This window comes from Heptranchias perlo, chromosome 4 (assembly GCF_035084215.1).
Source record: "Heptranchias perlo isolate sHepPer1 chromosome 4, sHepPer1.hap1, whole genome shotgun sequence".
NCBI classification, from domain to species: domain Eukaryota; kingdom Metazoa; phylum Chordata; class Chondrichthyes; order Hexanchiformes; family Hexanchidae; genus Heptranchias; species Heptranchias perlo.
In genome coordinates this window covers 38,123,932-38,147,862 of record NC_090328.1, presented here as the reverse complement: position 1 = coordinate 38,147,862, position 23,931 = coordinate 38,123,932, and the positions used below count along the sequence as shown (strand labels likewise).

At 41.7% G+C, this 23,931-nt stretch overlaps 1 protein-coding gene across 2 annotated transcripts in view; it reads left to right on the top strand.

The window, feature by feature from the left end:
* The window catches only part of hapln1b (hyaluronan and proteoglycan link protein 1b), an 87,445-nt gene that overhangs the window by 10,735 nt on the left and 52,779 nt on the right, over window positions 1-23,931 (top strand). The window contains exon 2 of one of the 2 annotated variants that reach the window (XM_067982169.1): window positions 6,242-6,330. The exons of the other annotated variant lie outside the window; for it this stretch is intronic. The gene's annotated coding sequence lies outside the window, so the exon portion shown is untranslated. The remainder of the gene's footprint in view (window positions 1-6,241; window positions 6,331-23,931) is intronic. 2 annotated transcript variants of the gene reach the window in all.

Here is a 23,931-nt window from a genome sequence, read left to right as displayed (position 1 = left end):
AGAGGGCATAATCTTAAAATTCAAGCCAGGCCATTCAGGATAAATCAGGAAGCGCTCTTTACACAAAGGGTCGTTGAAGTCTGGAGCTCTCTCCCCCAAAAGACTGTGGATACTGGTTCAATTGAAATTTTCAAGACTGAGATCGATAGATTTTTGTTAGGTAAGGGTGTCGAGGGATATGGAGTAAAGGCTCATTGTGTAATGCCACTGAAGATTGCAATACCATAGTGTTAAGTCTAGTGTGACTTAATTGGATATATGTTTATTTGTAAATCTATTAATTTTAGTTAAATGTTCTGATTATAATTAGCACCTGGAGTTTTAAAGTATGAAGATCCACAGGATTCTCGATATCAATAATTTGTTTTCAGATCCTTTATGTATGCAATATACTTTAATGTATTTTGTCTGTGTCAGTATACTGTACATATATAAATTATAGATTTTGCATGGTAGTCATGAATAGTATCAATGTAGCTTTCTTCATGGATGATTGTAGGATACCAGAGTAAGCATCCTGCTATTGTTGCACCCCTTTCTTCATAGGCTAGTTTGCACATTGCTTGTCACATTTCGCCCTCATGGGCAATGTGCCAAAGATGTTGATTTTCATCCATCATTGAGTTCTTGAAAAGTGGTATTGAGGATCATGGCAATGATTTGTGTAGGATGTGATTTGATGAAAATAAGAGTACAGGCACATTACCAAAGGAAAATTAAAAATATATTTAAAAAACAACACACACTTGGAAACAGGCTGGTCAGCATTTGTGTACAGAGTAGCCTTTCATCTATGGGTGATAACAAAGGTATTGTACTGAATATTGTATTATCTCTCCATAGGTCTGTGGCAAGGTTGGACTTTGTGTGGGAGTGTTTCCATAGGTTATCTGCAATATTGCTATATTATGTCATTAATACAATTTCTTTTCTCAAAGTGCTTGATTTGAATAGTATGCTGGCAGGACGATGAAGACTGTTTTTAGCTTCTCCTTTTTAAGTTCTCACCAAAGGCTACATGTATCTGCCAATACACACAGTTGCCACAATATTGTTAACTGCCTCAGCTAAACTAGCAGAGGATATATGTTTGCTGATGTTTGTAGTGAAGGGAAATGCCTAGTCTAAGTGTCCGATGACGGTAATGGTGAAGCTGGTGGAAGAGATGAGCTGAGGATTCTAACGGTAGCAAAAGCACAACAGTAATGCATGGTGTTCAAAGAAGGGTATGGACTCCAGAGTTGCTGGCCATCCACCATAGCCAATCACATCTTGACTTGAGCATGAAATTGGATAAAGGGGTATGAAAGAATGATGCTAACCAGTACAGCTCCTTCCTGATTTAAATAATACATTTCATTCAAAAAGAAAGACTTATGCCTATTGGTGAGCAACAATTGTCAACTTGTTGTAACCCTGATAGCTCTAGTTATGGGTCTGCACAAAGGCTACTCAAAAACATTTTCATTTTTGTGTTGGTCGAGATCCATCAATACTATTTGGTAATATTGGGTGATTGAGCGGATCAATTTATGTACTGCACTGTTTACTCTGAATAGGGAAAGGTCTAGAAAAGGTGGTCTAAAAATTTCCTGCCTCAGCTTTGAAAGGCCAACATGTGTTGCAATTGCAGCAAGTTACCAGATCAATTTGAGTAAAATCTACCAAGATACATTTATTTCTTACTTTCATAGGCAGCAGTGGCTTCCTGCATATGTGGCAGCCCCCATATATGGAAGCTTACGTTTTATTCATGGCCATTCTTAATCGACCCCTCTCACCTTCAAGTCAGATATCTTTTCGCAGATATTTCTTCAGGTCCTCTGGGAATGTGACTCCACGTTCATGGCTGGGGCATTGGCTTCCCACATATGCATGATCATCTGATTATTACTACCTTGTCCTATGTACTACAGACAACGTTTTTTTCCTGGGCTCATACTATCTACTTCCACCTACGCGTCTTGATCTGTAAATAGGGGTTTTCATTGTCTGCGTTGTCTCTCCAATTCTGCTAAAAATGGTGACCTCCATAACTGGAATAGTCCAAGAGCTCTATGTATAAAATGAAGGGGCCAATTCAGCAGTATTCTTGCAAGCACTTTCTGATTGGCCAGTCTGTTGTGCATATTTTTAGTTCACCCATATGCATCTGGCTTTCAGACTATAGTTGTGTGTTTCTGCAAGTATGTTAAGAAAAGGACAAATAAACTAACCACTTGCATTTATATAGTGCCTTTAACATAGTAAAACGTTCCAAGGCACTTATAAGTACTGTAACTAAACTGGTACTTAACACAGTGGCTGGGGCCTAAGAGAAATTTCAGTACCTCCTCAGGGGTGAATGTTCATTGTTAACTTTGCGAAAAAAAGAGAAAGCACAGTTTCAGGAAAGTGTATTCAAAATGCAATATTAAAGCTTAGCAATATACAGTATATATAACATCTGATATATATCAGCATGCAAGTGGTACAATATAGGAGTAAAGTTTCATCTTTATTTCTTGGGGCACAGAGCCTAGCACTGGGAGCTGCAGTGTTTGCCCGAATTTTCCAATATGTGCTTTGTTTTGGGAGTACTAAGAATGAATCTAGTGAAGCTACTGCACAGGGCTACCTGCATACTAAACACCAAAAGCAGCACGCTATAGATAGATCTAAATCTTTAACCAAAAGATCAGAGCAAAGCTATGTAGTCCCGTCACATCCAACTGAGGATGATGGTGGACAGCCAGGCACCTGATAGGAGGAGGAGGCTCCATGAACATCCCCATTTTCAACCATTGTGGAGTCCTAAAAGTTGTAGTGTTTGCAAGTGTCTTCAGCCAAAAGTGCCAGTGGATGATCCTATTCAGTTTCCTCCTGAGGTCCACAACATCATAAATACCAGCGTCAAGCCAATTTGGGTCAAGTCAGGAGTGTGATGAATTATCATAACTTGTGTGAATGGGTGCAGCCACAACAACACTCAAGAATCTCAACACCATCCAGAATAGAACACTTTTCTTGATTGGTGCTCCTGCCAGTAAACCTAATACCCAACCTTCTCCACCACTGGTATCTCTACCAGTATCTATAATCACCCAATTCCTCAGTCTTTCAGGGATCACAAGTTTTACTAAATAAATAAGCACCATTAAGAGGCTTAGTTCTGTGATGGGAAAGCAGATAGCTCATTAACTCTGATAATCCATAGTAAAGGCACGGCAGGTTTTCTTCTCTCTTCTGTACAGATCACTTTACGTCTGTTCTTCTAATCAGTGTGAGGTTTGTAGGAACCATTACACACATCCCATCGATAAGACAGTGTTATCTGTCTATAAATTCTGAAAAAAAATCTTTTGATTTAAAATTACAAGTTAGGGAGTTGGTCACAGCAAGGCAAACTTTGGCAGCTGCTACATTACACAATATAGAACAATATTGTAACCTTTACATTTCCACATTATCTTAGGATATCTCTGCATCTTTAAAAAAAGAACTGGAGAAATATCAGAATAGGACTGAGGGTTATAAAGATAAGTACAAATAGAGAATAGAGATAATTGAATGCTATGTGAAACATGAATGCTTCTGAGCTGCTGGGAACATAAAAATGTTTTGCATAGAAGGCCTTATGTTAATAATATAGGATGTGAGAGTAGATACATATTTTGGAGTTTTACTTTGTTGCCTCTGGTGGGGCAGGAAGAAAAGTTTTCATGAGGAGATTAAATAGCGTGGGCAGAGTGTATGATACAATAGATTTTATGGGGCCTGTGGAATGAACTGGCTTCATTTGCTGAATATCTTTTTCTTCTTCTATGATTTGTATGTTTTCATTTTGTTCACCCATCAATCCACTAATTCAACTGAGTAATGAAGGATGAGGCCAAGACGACATTGCAACAAAAATACAGGAGGTGAAAGGAATGTGGGAAAATGAAATACAAAATGCCTCACTGTTAGCTCTCAACTTATATTCCCTGTTCAACTGTAGAATATTGCCATTTGCAGATGTTCTTTCCCAAGTGGCAAACTTGATTTTCCATTAATTTATGAATAATTATGAATAATAAGTAGACTGTTCTGTCTTAAATGCAATGATAAAACATCTATTTTTATTCAAATGGTACACACCATTGCACAGTAAGAGAGCGACTCAACTGGAATACCATAGGCAGACATGAGTTCTGAAGTTCTCTGCATGAGATAACAAAGAAAATCAATGATACTTCATACCTGAAAAAGCCTTTTTCAAGTATTCCATTTGTTTGATTTGACTTTAAAACCATTCTAGAAAAATGAGGGTAAGTTTCCAAATGACCCTAATTTTGACATTGACTTTCTGCCATGCAAAAACTGTAAACTTGACATTAATTTATACGATTCTGTAATTTCCAACATAGGCTAGAAAGTACAGTAAATCTTTTACATTCCCAGTGAAAAATGGTAACTTCATCAGTTATTGGGGGATCAATTTATTTTAGACAAGCTGCAGATTGCAATAAATCAATTTCCATTATTCTTCAATTGTCATACACTTATGTGTATCACCCTCAATAAGGAAAAAATATATCCAAGTTTAATAAGGCTCTAACCCCCCACCCTCACTTTTGGCTTTAGAACCGTTAGCATAAAGTATTCGGGCATGTTTCCCTGCAAGAGCTATGGTGCAACAGAGAAGATTAAGATAGTTGAGAACACTGATATATTTAGCAATGGAATCAATGAGTGTGAGTTCCAGATGAGTAAAGCTAATATGTGCCTTTGGAGAGGTTCCAAAAAAAAATGGAGAGCATTCCACAAAAAAAATGTCTGGATGAGTTTTTTCAAAGTTAGAAAACAGCTTGATGGCATAGATCAATGAAAGGTGGCAAGAGGGAGTTGACATCAGGCTGACCAAACTCAGAGTTAAAGCTGCTAGGTAAATTTGTTAATCACACACTCCAGCATGGAGCCATGATCTAAGGGAATGCACACCAGAGACAGAGCTACAGCACTATAGTGCCGATTCTCTGATTCCCTATGAGTACAGCTCCCATTGGCAACATGGGATCAGTGAAGTTACCCTGATTGTCTGGCCAAAAGCATAGAAGTCTCCTTTAAGACATCTAAGGCTGGAGGAAAGATTCCTGTGGTGTAACGACCTGTCTATTAGACATGGCACAGTAATATCCCACTGACTTCAAAGAGAAACGTGTCCAGTTTCAATAATTCATATTAGAGCAGTGCTAAAAATACAATTTTGAACAGTTCTGCACTTGAAACACTGATCAAAATCCACTCATGCTTAACATGCTGTACAAATGTACAGTTTGCACAAAATGTGCCAATTCTGTTTACATCACTATTAGAAGCCATTGTCCATTGTAATGCTCGCATGTGAGAGTGGATCCTGAGAGATGGATGGATGGATAAAACCCTAATGCTAGATATGATTAGGACTGTGCGAGCTTTTTACATCTCGGTCTGATAAAAGAGTTTCATTCAGATCAAATTAATGCCATCTCTGTTAGAAGAGCTACATAAAAGAACTCTCTACCAATGATTCTCAGCATGTTGCAGCCATTGGATACAGTGGTGAACAAATTGATGAAGGCTACACTGATTGAAGTGGAATTGTTGGATCAATAGAGCACACACTTTCACTGCTGGAGGTTATATGAAAGCTTTGACTCTGGAGGAGACATCCCGGTGGATAGTGGATACGTGGATAGCATTGGATCCACAAATTATTGTGGATGGAAGAAATACTGCATATTTAGCTTGCCATTGAAGATACTATGCTGTGGGAAAGAGACAAGCCTCTGTCTGACTGTGTATAAGATGACAGTTATTAAGTGGACAATGATCACAACATATACGATGCTGATCTGTTCAACATATCTGATGATGATTTTGAACTTGAGGGTTTCCAAAAATGTAGTTTTTAGCGTAACTTTAGCTAAATTTAGCTGCATTTCCTGTTGTTTTGATGTCTGTTTAATTTATGTGTTTCCCTTCAAGTAATTTAATAAAGATTGGTTTAACTGTCCCCAAGTCTCCTGCAAATGGTTTTCATTTTAGAATCCATGTAAAATCCACTTCACCCAGTTTTGGACATTTTTTGGGGGAAATTGTTTATTATATTTAAAGATTATTTATGTGATGTAGAAATTTGAAGCAAGAAAGCGCATTTGGATTAGGACTGAGCTGTAGACTGGCGGTGTAAAAGGTACCAGACAGAAGGGAATAATTTTGTCTCTTTTTCTGATCGCAGGAGTTATTGCCATCACAAATGAGGAAAGCAATGTAAGCAGGAACATTCCAGAATAGGAAGAAATAAATTCACTTAATAAAGTAATGAAGGTAACAAAGGACATTCTCTCATTACTCACATTGTGCAGTTGATCAAAAACATGCTCCTTGTCCCAAAAATGCACCAACATTCTTACTTGTAAGAACAGCCCACAGGCCTCTATACACACCTGTACCTCTGTTACTGCCTCTATCCTTTTATTGTGCATTAGTCTATTGATTTTGCTTTGTATCAATGGTAGTGCCTGTAGGCCAGTAGCATGTTCGGTATAAAGCTTTGTTATGAAATGTTTATACAGTTGCTTCTATGCTGCTATCTTTAACAGTAGTGCATGTTATGTGTATGTGTGCACCAGTGCTATGCGTTGGTTGGGGATGTAGATTGGTGCTAGAGTGGCCTTGCTTTATCTGTGGAAATGAATGCACTCCAGTACTTTCATGATATCATCAATATTAATGTGTACTTTTGAATAAACGGCAACCTACAGAACATGTAGCAATCCTTGTGACATGGGTTGGTAGTTGGCTGGGAGGTAGGAGAGTAGGGATAAAGGGACTGTACTCTGATTGGCGGGATGTGACAAGTGGTGTTACCCAGAGATCTGTACTGGGGCTTCAGTGTTTCACCATGGAGTTGATAAATGGAGTTGAGGTACAGATCAGCCATGATCTGACTGAATGGTGAAACAGGCTCGAGGGGCCGAATGGCCTACTCCTGTACCTATGTTCCTATGGCATCAGCATTGTTGCAACTAAAATGTTTGGTAAATAGATGTCCTATATCTAACTGTGCACCATTTTTCTGAAGGCCCCACACCAAATGTAGAATATACTTAGTAGAGTGTAAAGAGAAGCCTCCAGACAAAAAGGCTTAGCAAATCTGAACAGCTAATGTGTGAATTCATGTTATGCTTTTGCTATTTTTTCATTTGACTATATGGGATAGCATACCACTGATATTTCATCAGTGTAAATGATCTAAAGTCATTAGCATTACAGACAGAGTGAACTATGAGAGTCTTTCACACAAATAGAAAAAAGAGGGCCCAGGGCCCAGACCTTATGGTATATAAACTGAATCCTAATAGATTATTTGATTCTGTAACCTAGGGGCACATATTCAAATCTAGAAGAGAAAAGATGAATAGATAGTTTAGTTTCATATTAGAATATTCATGTTAGAATTAAAAGAAAGAAAGCACTTGTTTTTATATATATTTTGACTCGAATAGTGTGAAAGTAACTTATAACTGGAATGCTGGAATTAATTTAATTTGATTGATTCTTCTTGAATTTACTTTGTTTTAATTTCACGAGGCAAAACACTGTGAACAGTAACCTGAGTGGGCAGTAAAATAAAGACTGAGCACTGATGCGAAAGGAGATGCAAAAACACACAGCCTTTGCTCAGTGGTAGCCAACTACCACATCAACATGGTGACCCTGGGAAATGGCAGTAACACAGGCAGATGGGCGAGAAATCCCCCAGAGACCTGAGCCTTGCTCCTACCCCAGCTGCCATTTACATGTGGCGGGCAGGGAAAGAGAGGCAAGTGGCAATCCTGATTGGGTAGGGGGAAGTACAGGTCAGGTGGTGAGACCACGATAGACCTCACCGCCTTCATTGTCCTTCATTCATCGTCGTAGTCCCACCCAATTTTTGGTGAGATTGCGGAGGAGAACCTCAGACCTGATATGATGGATTTTAATAAGGTGAAGAGGGAAGCTACTAATTCCACTGGTTGGTGAATCGGTAACTGGCAGGCATAAATTTAAGATCATCAAAATGACAAAGGAAACGGTCAGGAGAATTTTTTTATGGCAGAAGATTGTTAGGACATGGATTGCCCTACCAGAAACATTAGTGTAAGCAGAATCCATATTGTCTTTTAAAATAGAAATGGATAAATATTTGAAAAAAAGAACAAGTTAAAAAAATATGGAAAAGGGCAAGGAATGTGAATAACTGAATAGCTCCTACAGAGAGGCATGAGGGGTCGAATAGCCTCATTCTAAGTTATCAAATTCTACAATGCTTAATAAAGAAGGAATGCTATTCTTAGGTGAGAGTTGAGACATATTGTGGGTGAAATTCAACGTGGGCAGTACTGTAATACGGCGATAGTGAATGGGCAGGCTGTTTCACACTCTGCCTGATTCTCTTTCCATTTACGCTTTCCGCCCAAGGCAAATTTCACCCCCATTGTTGAGGCAAAGTGGAGAGAGCTTCACTCTGGTTCTGGCCAATTTTGTCTCTAACCTGGGAGTACTTGATGCTGACTCCGGCTACCAAAAGTGGAAAAGTGGGATGGCAGGACTGTCGTATGAGGAGAGATTGGGTCGACTCGGCCTGTATTCACTCCAGTTTAGAAGAATGAGAGGGGATCTTACTGAAACGTATAAAATTCTGACAGGGCTAGACAGACTGGATGCAGGGAGGATGTTTCCCCTGGCTGGGGTGTCCAGAACAAGGGGTCATAGTCTTAGGATACAGGGTAGGACATTTAGGACTGAGATGAGGAGAAATTTGTTCACTCAGAAGGTGGTGAATCTGTGGAATTCTCTACCACAGAAGGCTGTGGAGGCCAAGTCAGTGAATATATTTAAGAAGGAGCTAGATAGATTTCTAGACACAAAAGGCATCAAGGGGTATGGGGAGAGAGCAGGAATATGGTATTGAGATAGAGATATGATCATATTGAATGGCGGAGCAGGCTCGAAGGGCCGAATGGTCTACTCTTGCTCCTATTTTCTATGTTTCTATGAAAAATATTTCATTCCCCAGTACTAAAGTAGAAAAATATTCTATTCCCTCACTTTGACAAGTCTAAAAATTAATTAATAATACACAAACTTAATGCAATGGTAATGAGCAGAGATCAGACATCTTGCCATGAAGAAGGAGGGAGAGGAAGTGGAGTGGGACTAAGAAAACTGGAGGGAGTTCTCAGTTGGCCAGCCAAAGGCAGCCATTGTCTGGGAACAAGCTTATTGTCGATATTTGTTTTGAATAAAATGATTTAATTGGAAATTGTTCTTGCTGTGCTAGTTGCTTTCTGCCCACTCCAATCCTGCACTCCCGCCTTTTTCCAGTGTCTCCTATTTCCACTGCCATTCTCTCTAATCTTACCATATCTATGAGACTCACCATTTTCTCTCTTGATCTTTTCCCCACTCAGTTCCTTGTCACTAAACTGCCTTTCCTGGCCCCCATGTTAGCTGACATAATCAGTGATCCCCTTCCCCCTTCGAAACATCCTCCTTTCTCCCTCCATAAAATACAAATGATCCAAAACTCCACAACTCACGTTCGGTCCTGCAGTACATCTCATTTGTCAATTACTCCTGTCTTCATTGAATTTCACTGGTTTTCTATCTCTCACAGTTAAATTTAAAATCCTATCCTGATCCATGAATCCCTCCACACCCTTGCCCCTCTGCAAGCTCCTCCAGCTCTTTTGAATGCTCCATTCTTCTTATTCAGGCCTTCCAAACATCTCCCCTCTCTTTGCCTTACCATTGGTGGTAGAGCCTTCAGTCACATCAGCCCTGCTCACTGGAATTGTGTCCCTAGACCTCTTCCCCTCTCCACCTCTTTTTCCATGTTTAAAAACCTTCAAATCCAATTGGCCAGTCACGCTTTCTGCCCCATTACCTAATCTCTCTCTTCCTGGCTCAGCATCATTCCCAATAACCAACTGTGAAGGCACCATGGGAAATTTTCTACATTAGAGTTGTTGTTTTCTGGGGGATATAAGCAGCAACTTACAGCCAAACTGTTGACACCCAAAAATCTCAAAAGGGATTTGACTTATGAAATCCTAAGTCTACTCAGCTGTCTGATATACATTCATTTAATATCAGGTAGCGTGGGCTGCAGAATGTACAGCTCTGTCACTTTCTGTCCTACTTAAACTTGCACAATCTCCAGACTGCTTATCTAGTTATTGATATCCAAGACATGATGATAAAAGTGTGCAGAGTAGAATTGGAGGAGTCCCAAGCAGTAAAAGCCCTTGACTTCTCGTTGGACATCATAGGACATGACAGCATTGAGGGTATCGGGGAAGCTACCTTTGAGAAACTCAGGAATGGTGTCATTATCTTCTTGTTATGTCACCCCCTATACTCAGTCACTGGAACACCGTCATACACTAAACCTCAAAAACATCATATATGTATATATTGCAATGCAAGAACTGCTTGAAGGTGCTTCTTGGGACTAGCATTTCTCTTCTGTTTATGAAGAACAGACTGATGACCGAGCCAACACCTCACAATACCCTGCATCACTCTCCTCACCTTTACCAAGCACAAACACATATTGGAAGATATAGGTAGTGAGCTTTTCAGTTTGTTCTTGGGGTGCGGCAGTATTTATTGCCCATCCTTAGTTTTCCTGAGGGCACTAAGAGTTAACCACATAGTATGGGACTGGAGTCACATGTAGGCCAGACCGAGTAAGGCATGGGTGAACCAGTTGGGTTTTTTGCTTTCATGGTTATTTTAGCATAAATGACCAGATTTATTGAAATCAATTTCATAATTTGCCATGATGGGATTTGTGTTTTGTGATGTCTATTTACAATAGGTATTTACCTTAGAATTAAGTTTGCAGTACAATAAAGCATGTTCTTGAAACATGAATTTATGGTCCATACAAGATTTGTAAAGCTAACTGGTTATCAAAAAATGAAATGACTGTTTAAGTAATTTATCTAGAAAATGTGGGTTTCAAAAACCTCGTAAAATATTTACGGGCAGAATTTCAGTGGAGAAATGGCATTAATGGCTGTTCACACCATTTCTCTGGGGTTTCTGCGACCTCCCATCCAGGATCACTCCCCCCAAGATTCAACCTGCCGGCCAGCTCAGCATGGGAGCCAACTGATTTCCTGCCCTACTGCAATTGGCGAGCTTCATCGAGGCGTCTGCTTGGCACCTGTAGCTTGCCTACGGCAGTCAAATGGTTTGGGCATCGGTTGGGTGGCATGGCCGCTCTGCCAACTTCGTGCCCATTTTGGGTGGAAATTGAAGATCGTCACTTTGGAATTATTTAAGAAACTACAATGATGGTCGTTAGGATCATTCTGGATGGGTGAATGAAGATGGGCTGAATGGCCTTGCTCATCCATAATTATCTTGTGACCTTTCAAAAAGGTTGTGAGGCAATTTTACCAACTCGGGACTATTATCACAGGCAAAGTGAGTAGGGTACTGGAGGGCGATGGGATGACAGGCCTCAGTTAGCCTTGAGCATCTGAGGAAGTGAGACCATGAGACAGCAAGATATTAAGACACAATGCACATCTAAATTAATTGGCAACATTTTACAAGAGCCAGAAATGTTAGTGTTAAATAACAGCATTTGGTTAAGACACTGTAATCACATTGCTGCACATCTTAACTTATTAAAGACCTAGACCAAACCCAACGGATCAACCTCAACTACAACCACTTGTATCCTGTGGTTTATGCAAGAGTCACAACTGTAATTCAATCCTTGCCAAATCTGGAGATGGTCAAAGGGGGCAGCAATGAAGGTTAGGATATAAATGTTGCCAAATATGTATTCTGACTCCCCTATTCAAACCTTTGTGAAAATAAATATAGGAATATCATTGTATAAAATGATCTAAAGGAAATGACAATTCATCTGCAGTGGAATCAATCCCACCCAACCCCTGCTTAGTTTCAATTTTATCTACTTGTTTCTACACCAAATTCATTTCTCAAATCACAATTTCATCACCCACCAAACTGTTCAATTGACCATGTGACTCTTTACTTTGGGAACAGAGACAGTTACAATCAGGGATGAATTTTTTTAGGACAATTTTGTTAGCTGTTTTGGTAAATTGTAGTCATCATACAGCATATAAAACCATTTCAGAATTAAAATGCTGAATCACAGTACACTTCAAAATGCTGGAAATTGCCATGAAAAAGTACCAAAGAGCAAAGTTTCGTGGCCCTCGGAGTCATGCCTCTAGACACCCCTAGGGAATAAATTATCCACCATCACAGTTCACCATCCCTTCAAAAATTTCTAATTTCACCAAAAATTACACTTCTGTGTACTTCATATAATACAACTAATGAAACATTAGTTATAGCTACAACTTGAGTCTTGACAAGTTCGTGTCCCGCTGCACTCCCATTGTAACTAATTCTTTTTGTGTGTCATTGATAAGACTACTGAGTCCCATTTTTTTAACACAAAAACAAACTGAATTGTGGAATATGATCCCAAATGCTAATAAAAATCCTGAAATCCAATATAATAAAAAAGGTTAATTTATTCAGTCACTTGTTTGTAAGCCTTGATTCACAGCTGTGTTTCAGTTGTACGTTGCTTTTTTGAGTTGTCAACTCTGAAACTGCTCGCCAGCTTTCCTGAATTTTATAGGTTGCCATGGGTTCAAACCTATCCAGCTTCCATTTGACTGAAGGGGTCAGACTGAGAAAACCTTGAGGCAGGGATTCGTTGACGTCATTGCTGCTCCCACGCAGATCAGTGAACATGTTGTGGGAATGCCTAATAACAGTGTGTTTGGAGTAATACTCGGGAAAAGCACCACCACATTAAAGCCATCCACTGCAGGAATTTTCATCCCCCTCTTTAAGGAGTTCACTGGACGATCGGCGTTTCCTGTGCGGGAAGCTGTGGGTGGTGCTGCCCCCTGTCCTGGGTGAAACTTGTCTCTCAGGCAATGCCACATCTGGTCCATCCAGAATTCCTGTGCAATTGATAGTAAGATGTGCCAGAAAATGGGCAGGAACAGCCAGCCACAGCAACAGCAGATGTGGCTGAATCAATTGCAGGGCTATCACATGAAACAGCTGAAGGAGCTACAAGGTCACCTGAATCCCAGCTGACTGTCACTGAAACCCTGTATCTAGCCAGCATATTTACTCCTTTCACAGTGGAATCACTTAAACCAAATAGGTTAGGAGTTAGAAATCATACACAATCCACCAACACTCAGGGGAAGCACCATATTATAGCACACTGGTGTCAATCACATATCACTCAAGATAACAAAATAAATTGGTTGCCCTCCCTTTGTATTTTACCCTGAGATTTTTTTTTTGTGAATGTGCGAAACAGGGTGAAGATGGGCATTAATGGTAGTTGAGGAAGGGTAGAGGAGTGTTGCTGCAGATGTTTTGGGCCACCTTAAAGGATAACTCAGGCACTTAGCTAAATATAAATTTAGCTATTCTTATTGAATGGGAGAGTAGGCTCAAGGGGCCGAATGGCCTACTCCTGCTCCTATTTTTTATGTTCTTTTATAAATTGGATGAGCACCTAATGCACCAGACATCCTGGTGTTTCAGGAGGTATAGCCTCATGGTCACTCTCTACCTCCGGCTCGGTATTATTTCTAGATTGGCCTCTTGCTCCTCCTCACCTTCCTCTCCATCTTAGGCCTCCCTTATATAGAAAAGTTATGGAGCATGCAGCAGATGACGATGATTCTGAAAACCCTGGGTGCTGTACTGTAGTGTGCCCCTGATCTGTTGAGGCATCTGAAGTAGTGCTCTAGGATGCCAACAGTATATCAATGGTAGCTGAATGATTCTTGTATCTGTGCTTTGCTTCAATCTGTGGTTGCCACAAGGGTGCCTTTAGCTGGGACTGAAGAGAGTGGCTAGGGCTGAAACAAGTAGCCTTTCATCTCCCAGAAACCATCCTACCAATCTCCCTTTGTCTTCAAATAAGCCTGGCACAGATGATTGGGGTAAATTGAATGTATTGTATTGTGGGTGTTTCTGAAAAGTGGGCATTGACCTGTATGGTACAGTGGTGATGGTCACGTTGATGGAGTAGATCCCCTTTTTGCTTACGTAGGCTATTATATGATGGTTAGAGACTGAGGTAGCCACATGGGTGCCTTCATTCAACTCCTGTACTTTAGGAAAGCCAGCGATATGGTGGAATCGAACAGCCCTGTCATGCTGTAGTTGCTGGTCTGTAGGAAAGGTGACAAAGGTGTTGACTTTCCTGAATAAAATGTGTGTTACATGCTTGATGCATCCACGGACTGCAAATTGGCTAGAACTGCTGATGTCTTCTGCACTGTCTGGAAGGAATGGAGGCATAAAAAAAATTAAGGTTGTGGTTTCAGCAACAACCTGCGGTCGAGGTTGTTGCTGAAGCAGTTAGTACAGGTGCGAGGTACTTGCTACCTGTATGGATGAGAACAAAGACTGCAGGGAGGATGGGTATATTGAACAGGGCACCATGGTACAGGAGGCCATTCAAGTGGGGGGAGCGAAAAGGAATGTGGTAGTGTTAGGGGATAGTATAGTCAGGGGGATAGATACTGTTCTCTATGGCCGCGACCGGGAGTCCCGAAGGCTGTGTTGCCTGCATGATGCCTGGGTTAAGGACATCTCCTCGCGGCTAGAGAAGAACTTGAAGCAGGAGGGGGAGGATCCAGTTGTCGTGGTCCATGTAGGAACCAACGACATAGGTAAAACTAGGAATGCGGTTCTGCTGAGCGAGTTTGAGAGGCTAGAGTCCAAATTAAAAAGGGTAAGACGGTACATGAACAGTGGTGTTCATTTAAGGAGTTATTCTACAACTTTCAAAAAATATATATTCCACTGAGGAAAAAAGGGTGTAAAAGAAATGACAGCCATCCGTGGCTAAGTAAAGAAATTAAGGATAGTATCCGACTAAAAACAAGGACATATAAGGTAGCCAAACCAAGTGGGAGGATAGAAGATTGGGAAGTCTTCAAAAGACAGCAAAAAGTAACGAAAGGATTGATTAAGAAAGGGAAGATAGATTATGAAAATAAATTAGCAAAAAATATAAAAACAGATGGCAAGAGTTTCTACAGTTATATAAAAAGAAAAAGGGTGGCTAAGGCAAACGTAGGTCCCTTAGAGGATGAGACCGGGAAATTAATGGTGGGAAACATGGAGATGGCAAAAATGCTGAACAAATATTTTGTTTCAGTCTTTACGGTAGAGGACACTAAGAATATCCCAACAGTGGACAAATGGAGGGCTCTAGGGGGCGAGGAACTAAATACGATTAAAATCACTAAGGAATTGGTACTCAGTAAATTAATGGGACTCAAGGTGGATAAATCCCCTGGACCTGATGGCTTACATCCTAGGGTCTTGAGGGAAGTGGCAGTAGGGATTGTGGATGCTTTGGTAATAATTTTCCAAAATTCTCTGGACTCGGCAAAGGTCCCGGCAGATTGGAAAACTGCTAATGTAACACCGTTATTTAAAAAGGGTATTAGGCAGAAGGCTGGAAATTATAGACCAGTTAGCCTAACATCTGTGGTGGGTAAAATTTTGGAGTCTATTATTAAGGAGACAGTAGCGGAACATTTGGATAAACATAATTTAATAGGCCAAAGTCAGCATGGCTTTATGAAGGGGAAGTCATGTCTGACAAATTTGCTTGAGTTCTTTGAGGATATAATGTACAGAGTGGATAAAGGGGAACCAGTGGATGTAGTGTATTTGGACTTCCAGAAGGCATTCGACAAGGTGCCACATAAAAGATTATTGCTCAAGATAAAGAATCACTGGATTGGGGGTAATATTCTGGCATGGGTGGAGGATTGGTTATCTAACAGGAAGCAGAGAGTTGGGATAAATGGTACATTCTCGGACTGGCAACCAGTAGCCAGTGGTGTTCCGCAGGGGTCGGTGCTGGGTCCCCAACTCTTTACAATCTATATTAACGATTTGGAGGAGGGGACCGAGTGTAACATATCAAAGTTTGCAGATGATACAAAGATGGGAGGGAAAGTAGAGAGTGAGGAGGACATAAAAAACCTACAGGGGGATATAGACAGGCTGGGTGAGTGGGCGGAGATTTGGCAGATGCAATACAATATTGGAAAATGTGAGGTTATGCACTTTGGCAGGAAAAATCGGAGAGCAAGTTATTATCTCAATGGCGAGAAACTGGAAAGTACTGCAGTACAAAGGGATCTGGGGGTCCTAGTGCAAGAAAATCAAAAGGTTAGTATGCAGGTGCAGCAGGTGATCAAGAAGGCCAACGGAATGTTGGCTTTTATTGCTAGTGGGATAGAATATAAAAACAGGGAGGTATTGCTGCAGTTATATAAGGTATTGGTGAGACCACACCTGGAATACTGCATACAGTTTTGGTGTCCATACTTAAGAAAAGACATACTTGCTCTCGAGGCAGTACAAAGAAGGTTCACTCGGTTAATCCCGGGGATGAGGGGGCGGACATATGAGGAGAGGTTGAGTAGATTGGGACTCTACTCATTGGAGTTCAGAAGAATGAGAGGCGATCTTATTGAAACATATAAGATTGTGAAGGGGCTTGATCGGGTGGATGCGGTAAGGATGTTCCCAAGGATGGGTGAAACTAGAACGAGGGGGCATAATCTTAGAATAAGGGGCTGCTCTTTCAAAACTGAGATGAGGAGAAACTTCTTCGCTCAGAGGGTGGTGGGTCTGTGGAATTTGCTGCCCCAGGAAGCTGTGGAAGCTACATCATTAAATAAATTTAAAACAGAAATAGACAGTTTCCTAGAAGTAAAGGGAATTAGGGGTTATGGGGAGCGGGCAGGAAATTGGACATGATTTTAGATTTGAGGTTAGGATCAGATCAGCCATGATCTTATTGAATGGCGGAGCAGGCTCGAGGGGCCGATTGGCCTACTCCTGCTCCTATTTCTTATGTTCTTATAACCTCAAAGGTAATAATTTCTGGATTACTACCTGAGCCATGCACAAATTGGCATAGGGACAAACAGATTAGATGGTTAAATATGTGGCTGAAAGAGTGTTGTGGGAAGCAGAGGTTTCAATTCATGGGGCACTGGCACCAGTAGTGGGGAAAGTGGGAGCTGTTCCGTTTGGACGCGCTCCACCGAAACTGGGCTGGGACCAATATCCCGGCAAATTGAATAACTAGGGCGGTAGATGGGGCTTTAAACTAAGAAGAGGGAGGAGGGTTCAGGTAAGGGTAAATTTATAAGTCTAAAGAGAAAAGTCAAGGCTGTAGAGCAGAGTGGCGATTTGGATAAAAACAAGCAGAATGTGTCAGGAAGGGACAGAGACAAAGGTAATAGGATATTAGTGACTAAGGTCACAACAGGGAAAAATAGTAAAAAGTTAAAATTGAACGCGCTATATCTGAATGTAATAATGGCACAAATAGAGATTTGATTTAGTAGCCATTACTGAGACATGGTTGCTGGGTGACCAAGGTTGTGAACTAAATATTCCAGGGTACTTGAATTTTAAAAAAGATAGGCAAAATGGAAAAGTGGGGGGGATGGCCCTGATAGTAAAGGATGAAATAAAGACAGTAGTGAAAAAGGATCTTGGTCAGAAAAACAGGATGTAGAATCAGTATGGTTGGAGCTAAGAAATAACAAGGGGCAGAAAACACCGATGGGAGAATATTATAGGCCCCCTAGCAGTAGCTATACTGTTGGACAGAGCATAAATCATGAAATTAGAGGAGCATGTAACAAGGGTAATGCAATAATCATGGGGGATTTTAATCTTCATATAGACTGGCAAACCAAATCAGCAAAAGTAGTTTGGAGGACGAGTTCATGGGATGCATTCGAGACAGTTTTCTAGAACAATATGTCAAGGAACCAACAAGGGAACAGGTTATTTTAGAACTAGTATTGTATACCGAGAACGAGTTAATTAGTAATGTTATAATAAATGATCCTCTGGGTAAGAGTGATCATAATATGATAGAATTTCATATCGAGTTTGAGAGTGATGTAGTTAAGTTTGAAATTGAGTCTTAAATTTAAACAAAGCCAATTCCATAGGTATGAGGGACAAGTTGGCTAAGGTAGATTGGGAAATTAGATTAAAAGATATGACAGTAGATAAGCAATGGCGAACATTTAAAGAAATAATTCCTAATTCTTAACGAATATACATTCCCTTGAGGAATAAAAGCTCCATGGAAAAAATGATCCAACTGTAGCTAACTAGAGAAGTTAAAAATAATATTAGATTAAAAGAAGAGGCTTACAATGTTGTCAAAAAGAATAGTAAGCTTGAGGATTAGGAGGGTTTTTGAAATCAGCAAAGGATGCCCAAGAAATTGATAAAGAGGGAGAAAATAGAATATGAAAGTAAGCTAGCAAGAAATATAAAAACAAATTGTAAGAGCTTCTACAAATATTTAAAAAGGATGAGATTAGCAAAAGTAAACATGGGTCCCTTAGAGGAAGAGACAGGAGAAACTATAATGGGGAATAAGGAAATGGCAGAGACGCTAAACAAATATCTTATATCTGTCTTCACAAAAGACATATCGGAAATAATGGGGAACCAAGGGTCTAATGAGAGTGAGGAACTTAATTTAATTAAGATCAGTAAAGAAAAAGTACAGGAGAAATTAACGGGATTAAAAGCTGACAAATCCCCTGGATCTGATGGCCTACATCCTAAGGTTTTAAAAGAGGTGGCTGCAGAGATAGTGGATGCATTGGTTTTGATCTTCCAGAATTCCATAGATTCTAGAACGACTCCGTGGATTGGAAGGTAGCAAATGTAACACCGCTATTCAAGAAAGGAGGGAGCGAGAAAACAGGGAACTACAGGCCAGTTGCCTGACATCAGTAATAGAAAAAATGCTAGAGTCTATTATGAAGGACATAGTAACATGGCACTTAGAAAATCATAATATGATTAGGCAGAGTCTATACAGATTTATGAAAGGGAAATCTTATTTGACAAATGTATTAGAATTTTTTGAGGGTGTAACTAACAAGGTAGATAATTGGTTGCCAGCGGATATAGTATATTTGGATTTTCAAAAGGCATTCGATAAGGTGTCACACAAGAGGTTGTTACCCAAGATTAGGGCTCATGGGACTGAGGGTAATATGTTAGCATGGATTGAGGATTGGTTAATGGACAGAAAACAGAGAGTAGGAATAAATGGGTCATTTTCGGGTTGGCAGGTTGTAACTATTGGGTTGCCGCAAGGATCAGTGCATGGGCCTCAGCTGTTTATAATCTAAATCAATAACTTAGATGAGGGGACCGAGTATAATAGATCCAAGTTTGTTGATGAAATAAAGCTAGGTGGGAAAGTAAGCTGCGAGGAGGACGCACACAGGCTGCAAAGGGATATAGACAGGTTAAGTGAATGGACGAGAAGGTGGCAGATGGAGTATAATTCAGGGAAACGTGAAATTATCCACTTTGGTAGGAAAAATAGAAAAGCAGAATATTTTTTAAAAGGTGAGAGACTAAGAAATGTTGGTAGTCAGAGGGATTTTGGTGTCCGTGCACATGAATCACAGAAAGTTAACATGCAGGTACAGCAAGCAATTAGGAAGGCAAATGGTATGTTGGCCTTTATTGCAAGTGGGTTGGAGTATAAGATTAAGGAAGTCTTGCTGCAATTATATAGGGCTCTGGTGAGATCACACCTGGAGTACTGTGTACAGTTTTGGTCTGCTTAGTTAAGGAAGGATATATTTGCCTTAGAGGCAGCGCAACAAATGTTCACTAGATTAATTCCTGGGGTGGGAGGACTGTCCTATGAGGAGAGATTGAGTGGAATGGGCCTATATTCTCTGGAGTTTAGAAGAATGAGAGGTGATCTTACTGAAACGTATAAAATTCTTAGAGGGCTTGATAGGCTGAGAGGCTGTTTCCTCTGGCGACAGACACTAGAACTAGAGGTCATAGTCTCAAGATAAGGGGTCGGCCATTTAGGACTGAGATAAGGAAAAATTTCTTCACTCAGAGGGTTGTGAATCTTTGGAATTCTCGACCCCAGAGAGCAGTGAGTATATTCAAGACTGAGGTCAATAGATTTTTGGACTCTAAGGGAATCAAGGGATATGGGGATCGGGCAGGACAGTGGAGTTGGGGTTGAAGATCAGCCATGATCTTATTATCTTATTGAATGGCAGAGCAGGCTCGAGGGGCTATATGTCCTACTCCTGTTCCTATTTGTTATGTTCTTATGTAACTGTTTACCTGCAAAATATTTGTCTTTAGAGGCAGCACTCTTCAGTCATAGCCAAGTAACTGTGCCTTTGAATATGATGCGTGCTCTACTGGTAGGTCTGAACAGTAAGGCCTCAACATTGACCCCACACCCCTGTCCAAACTATGGACAGGAGAGGGTCGAATGGGGGCGTGAGTTAAACCCTCAAATGTGCAAAACACGATCCCAACCCACCGTACACATGCCCATTGCCGTTTTTATGTTAATGGGTTTCGTGGCATCCGAGTGTCCCGCATCTCTTCCCCTCACCCCCCCCCCCACCCGCCGTGATATCCTCTCCTCCCCTCCCCCCCCCCCCCAAGTCATGATCTACGACCTTCCCCCTCTCCCTCGGGACGGTCCCTAGCTAGTGTCTCGTGCCACGGATTTTTCCTCCCGACCGCCGACAAGGCTGTCAATTTGACAGGCTGCCGGGTGGGAAATGCATTTAATGCGGCAGGACCTCCAGCCCATTTTTGGCCTCCCCCGCACCCTCCCCGCCTCCCCTTAAATATCGGGACCTAAGTCTTTGGTGCCATCTGATATCTCTGGCAGTCCTTTCTGTTCTTTGATGTCCTCTTGCACTAAGTCAAGTGCCAAGAGAGCACTGAAGGTAATTCCCACTGTATAGAATTTTCTGTCAACAGAAACTGAAATGATGCCACAGTTTCCTTCAGAACCTTGATAGGCGAGAACTTGTCTGAGCCATGAAGTCTGACACATTTGGGCAGTCGGAGCATCTCGCATGTGTGATGTATGAAGACTGGAATTTGGTGGGCTAGCCCCTTAAGCATCAATTATCTAATAATCCGCAATCAGATCAAGCATAACACACAGTTTGGGCACAATATCACAAAGTCATCTCAACATTTAAACAGAACTTTTAGGCCAGTCAGAAACTGGGAGGAAATTGAGTGCTCCAACGGACTCTTAACAATGCTGGTCAGTATCACTCAATTAGTGGAACTGTAAAGCTTTATGCCAACAGCAAATTCAAACTTTAGGATAGTGTGATGTCAACTTCTCTCTGGTTTCAGAGCTACATGTGGGTGTGAGCCAATTGAGCTTTTCCATGAGACTAGGGGACCCAGGGTCAGGCAGCAGAGAAAGGTCATTGCAAAGCCATAGCTCCCTGCACTAGCTCAAGTCCAAAGTTGGTGAGATGGTATTAGAATAACTAGGCATTTGTATTTTTGTCAGGGGATTGAGGACCAAGAAAAAACTCTAGGAAAAAGGAAAACATAGTTTAATTTAACACTATTAGCAGTACATCTGTTATATACCTTTTCATCCATTCTAATACAATCTAGGCAAAGCACTCACGTGTGTGTGTGTGTGTGTGTGTGTGAGTCTGTGTGTGTGTATATTTTTCATAGAATCGTGGAAAAATTATGGCACAGAAGGAGGCCATTTGGCCCATCGTGTCAGCGCCGGCTGAGAAACGAGCCACCCAGCCTAATCCCAATTTTCGGCTTTTGGTCCGTAGCCCTGCAGGTCACAGCTCTTCAGGTGCACATCCAGGTATTCTTTAAATGAGCTGAGGGTTTCTGCCTCTACCACCCTCTCAGGCAGTGAGCTCCAGACCCCCACCACCCTCTGGGTGAAAAGATTTTTCCTCATTTCTGCTCTAATCCTTCTACCAATCACTTTAAATCTATGTCCCTGGTTAGTGCCCCTCTGCTAAGGGAAATAGGTCCTTCCAATCCACTCTATCTAGGCCCCTCATAATTTTGTACACCTCAATGAAATCACCCCTCAGCCTCCTCTGTTCCAAGGAAAACAACACCAGCCTATCTAATCTGTCATCATAGCTAAAATTCGCCAGTCCTGGCAACAGCCTCGTAAATCTCCTCTGCACCCTCTCGAGTGCAATTACATCCTTCCTGTAATGTGGTGACCAGAACTGTGCGCAGTACTCAAGCTGTGGCCTAACCAGTGTTTTATACAGTTCCAGCATAATATCCCTGCTTTTATATTCTATGCCTCGGCTGATAAAGGAAAGTATCCCATATGCCTTCTTAACCACCTTATCTATCTGTCCTGCTACCTTCAGGGATCTGTGGACATGCACTCCAAGGTCCCTCTGTTCCTCTACACCTCTCAGTATCCTCGCATTTATTGTGTATTCCCTTACCTTGTTTGCTCTCCCCAAATGCATTACCTCACACTTCTTCGGATTGAATTCCATTTGCCACTTTTCTGCCTATCTAACCAGTCCATTGATATCTTCCTGCATTCTACAGCTTTCCTCCTCACTATCAACCACATGACCTATCTTTGTATTTTTAACACACAGAGGTAGATATTGGTATGTGTTATGCCCATAGGTGCAAAGCATACCAGTTTTGCAGTGGGATGGCCTGCGCCTAATCTGCCCAGGCCGTTGGTCGCACTGGCAAATTCATGGGGCCCATTTTTTAGGTGACCTGAGCCTAAAACATGCGTTCGTCCTTGAATATGCCAGGCAATGACCATCTCCAACAAGAGAGAGTCTAACCACCTCCCCTTGACATTCAACGGCATTATCATTGCCGAATCCCCCACCATCAACATCCTGGGGGTCATCGTTGACCAGAAACTTAACTGGACCAGCCACATAAATACTGTGGCTACAAAAGCAGGTCAGAGGCTGGGTATTCTGCGGCTTATTGCCCATCCCTAATTGCCCTTGAGATAGTGGTGGTGAGCCGCCTTCTTGAACCGCTGCAGTCCGTATGGTGAAGGTTCTCCCACAGTGCTGTTTGGAAGGGAGTTCCAGGGTTTTGATCCAGCGACAATGAAGGAACAGCGATATATTTCCAAGTCGGGATGGTGTTTGACTTGGAGGGGAACGTGCAGGTGGTGTTGTTCCCATGTGCCTGCTGACTCCCCAAAGCCTTTCCACCATCTACAAGGCACAAGTCAGGAGTGTGATGGAATACTCTCCACTTGCCTGGATGAGTGCAACTCCAACAACGCTCAAGAAGCTTGACACCATCCAGGACAAAACAGCCTGCTTAATTGGCACTCCATTCACCACCCTAAACATTCACTCCCTTCACCACCGGCGCACTGTGGCTGCAGTGTGTACCATCCACAGGATGCACTGCAGCAACTCGCCAAGGCTTCTTCGACAGCACCTCCCAAACCCGCGACCCCTACCATCTAGAAGGATAAGGGCAGCAGGCACATGGGAACAACACCACCTGCACGTTCCCCTCCAAGTCACACACCATCCTGACTTGGAAATATATCGCCGTTCCTTCATTGTCGCTGGGTCAAAACCCTGGAACTCCCTTCCAAACAGCACTGTGGGAGAACCGTCACCACACGGACTGCAGCGGTTCAAGAAGGCGGCTCACCACCACCTTCTCAAGGGCAATTAGGGATGGGCAATAGATGCTGGTTTCGCCAGCGACGCCCACATCTTATGAACGAATTTTTAAAAAGTATGTAAATTAGGAGCCCTTTGACGAATTCATCACTGATGAGTAGGTCAAATGTCGGGCTGCCGACCAAAGGTAAGTGTTGTAATTCTTTATTTTTAAGAAACACCTCTCTGTGGAGCCAAAAGGAGCAGGAGTACTCCGCCACTCCACAGAAGTCACAATCGCACCACCCCTCCCCCCCACACCCAAAGCCCCCTCCAACCGCTCCCCCCCCACCCCCCCCGCGCCATA